The 2,995-nt window shown below is 36.5% G+C and overlaps 1 protein-coding gene across 1 annotated transcript in view; it reads right to left on the bottom strand.

Moving 5' to 3' along the window:
• LOC110459419 (zinc finger protein 227-like) overlaps positions 1-2,717 on the bottom strand; it is an 8,801-nt gene extending 6,084 nt beyond the window's left edge. The window contains exon 1 of the mRNA XM_021511655.1: positions 2,615-2,717. The gene's annotated coding sequence lies outside the window, so the exon portion shown is untranslated. The remainder of the gene's footprint in view (positions 1-2,614) is intronic.
• Positions 2,718-2,995: the final 278 nt, after the last annotated feature.

Below are 2,995 nucleotides of genomic sequence, written 5' to 3'. Positions count from 1 at the left end.
AACATATTTGACCCCTGTGACCTTGAAAATAAGTAAAGGTCATTCATTTGAACAAACTTGGTAGCCCTTCATCCTGGCATATTACTGGCCAAATATCATTATCCTAGGCCTCTTAGTTATTCAGAAGAAGTTGTTTAAAGGTTTTAAACATATTTGACCCCTGTGACCTTGAAAATGGACGAAGGTCATTCATTTGAACAAACTTGGTAGCTCAATCACAGCATGCTACTGGCCAAATATCGTAACCCTATGCCTCTTAGTTATTCAAAAGAAGTTGTTTAAAGGTTTTAAACATATTTGACCCCTGTGACCTTGAAAATAAGTAAAGATCATTCATTTGAACAAACTTGGTAGCCCTTCATCCTGGCATGTTACTGGCCAAATATCATTATCCTAGGCTTCTTAGTTATTCAGAAGTTGTTTGAAGATTTGTTAAGACAATTGACCCCTGTGACCTTGAAAATGGACGAAGGTCATTGATTTGGACAAAGTTGATAGCCCTTAATTACAGCATGCTACTGGCCAAATATTGTAACCCTATGCCTCTTAGTTATTCAAAAGAAGTTGTTTAAAGGTTTTTAACATATTTGACCCCTGTGACCTTGAATATAAGTCAATGTCGTTCTTTTGAACAAAATGGGTAGCCCTTTATCCCAGCATGCTAATGGCGAAATACCTTAACCCTAGGCCTCTTAGTTATTCAGAAGAAGTTGTTTAAAGGTTTTAAACATATTTGACCCATGTGACCTGGAGAATAGGTGAAGGTCATTTATTTGAACAAACTTGGTAGCCCTTCTTCCTAGTTTGCTTCTGGCCAAATATCATCACCCTAGGCCTTTTGGTTATTAAGAAGAAGTTGTTTAAAGTAAAATATTGACGCTGGACGGACGGACGACGGACGCTGCACCATGACATAAGCTCACTTGGCCCTTCAGGCCAGGTGAGCTAAAAATCAATAAAAATGTGAATTTTTAAAATTTGTTTTGATAATAAATTTGAAGATCAAAGATATATTTTTTATGCTAACACCTCCAACGAAGGTTTTTGTTCTTAAAGGCTACTGTGGAGAATTTCTTTTTAGTTTATTCGAGTTATCTTTCTTTGAACACTAAATCAAAATAGATCCAAAGGGAGAAATTTGTTAAAAAATGTCTGTTCTGATTTTTTTTAAATACTGTTCTATGTTGCTAGATTTTGTTTCTATTTGTATATTGTGTACATGCCTATGGCATTCATCCCTGATTTCAACAGTTTTCTACCTATATGAGTACGAAATCGCGGCTGCTTCTTAAGTGCGCGGAAACCGATAACACGAGGATACCGCGCATGCAAGCTTTAACTTGTTTTAGTGTGTTGTGCAATCGTAGAGTAAGGGTACCTGATTTCGTACAGGACATGATTTCGTACTCTAAACATTTTTTTCTTATTTTTTAACCGATCACTTTCGATAGAGGCATAAAATTGCTCCAACAGCAAAACACCACTTTTGTTCTTATTTGGTGATGCTAAATAAAGATTTCCCAAATAACCTCGTTTTCAAAACGAAACTAGCGAGTCAAGCTGTCGTCTGCAGAATGGACACAATGTAACTTTAAAGCATTATTTAAAACAGAATCGAGCCAATTTTCTTGTGATCAATATGAAATCATTCAAATAAAACAATATTTTACCATTTACATCAAGAAGATATCAAAAAGAAACTCAAATATAATCAATAACAGCGTTTTTTTAACGTACACGCCCTCTCCCCTCTCCTCACTTATCGTAGGGAACAGTCATTATTTCGAAACTGATCTAAAATATTTTTTTGTTTGAGATTGTTTTATAAAACATCTAATGAAATAATTGCTACTAGAATATGTATAGGTGATATTTTTCCACAAAGGGGTTGATGTCACCACCAACAAAGGACACTGGTTTTTTTTATAAAAAAATCATGATTTGTTCAAAAAACATTTCTGGTCTTTGAAAATCGGCAAATCTAATAAAATATATTGAATTCTTTCGACATATACTTATATTCGCTTTATTTACTAAGAATAGCACATTTGTAGAGTGTACGAAATCACGTACCCCACTGCCGCGAAACGTGGAAGTAAATGATGGTAAAAGAAAGATCCCCTGCGCAGTAATTTCTACACATATGACGTCACATTATCAAATATAGCGCAGATTGCGTGCATCTTTTAGGTCAAAGTAGTTCCGATCTTCTTAGAGATGAATTTGGGGGGGAAAATGTAAATCTGTTTCAAAAGTGTACGAAATCAGGTACCCTCACTCTACGAATAAACCACGGACTTAGATAGCAGGGTCTAATCTAATTCCGTGAATAAACAAATAATGTTTTGAATACGTAGGTAAAACCGTATTCTTTTCTTTTGATAGTTTGGTACGTGTTCGCACTGTTGTTCCAGTCGTTGTAAGTCTTCGACTTGTGAGACTGTCCTATATATCTTGTTGCAGAATGGACGGTTAACGGTGATGATTACAATCACAGGACACGCATCGTCGCATGAGTTGGCATAATCACAAACACTAACATGACCGGGCTCCGATTCCTAATAAGGTTTAAGACCAAGTTGGGATCAGAGACATACTATATATGTAAACTTACCTAACTGAAGAGAACTAGACTAACACAGCAGTTATACTTTGTCGTTAGGTGATCCAACACGTTGTTGTCAACATCGATCACTTCTCGCTTCTGCATCAGGGGCCCCAAATGGGGAAATCTTTGTCTAAGTAGTTTATAGTAAACTGCACGGCGGTAAGGGACCGATTTCCGCTGTCAGCGCGGGTATTATACTGAAATTATTTGTGATCACGTAATTAGATTGCTACCCGATCCCGAGGCTTCATTTTTTTCTGTGACATGTGATTCAACCAATGAACGTTATTTATTGTTGCATCAAAAATGGACCCTGTTGAAAAATGAACTTTAAACATTGGCGATATTATAGGTGTATTGACAGACGAGGCTCGTACCTGTGGGCGA

The sequence above is a fragment of the Mizuhopecten yessoensis genome, unplaced genomic scaffold (assembly GCF_002113885.1).
Source record: "Mizuhopecten yessoensis strain PY_sf001 unplaced genomic scaffold, ASM211388v2 scaffold10059, whole genome shotgun sequence".
Classification (NCBI taxonomy): Eukaryota; Metazoa; Mollusca; class Bivalvia; order Pectinida; family Pectinidae; genus Mizuhopecten; species Mizuhopecten yessoensis.
This window is presented reverse-complemented; position numbering and strand designations above follow the sequence as displayed.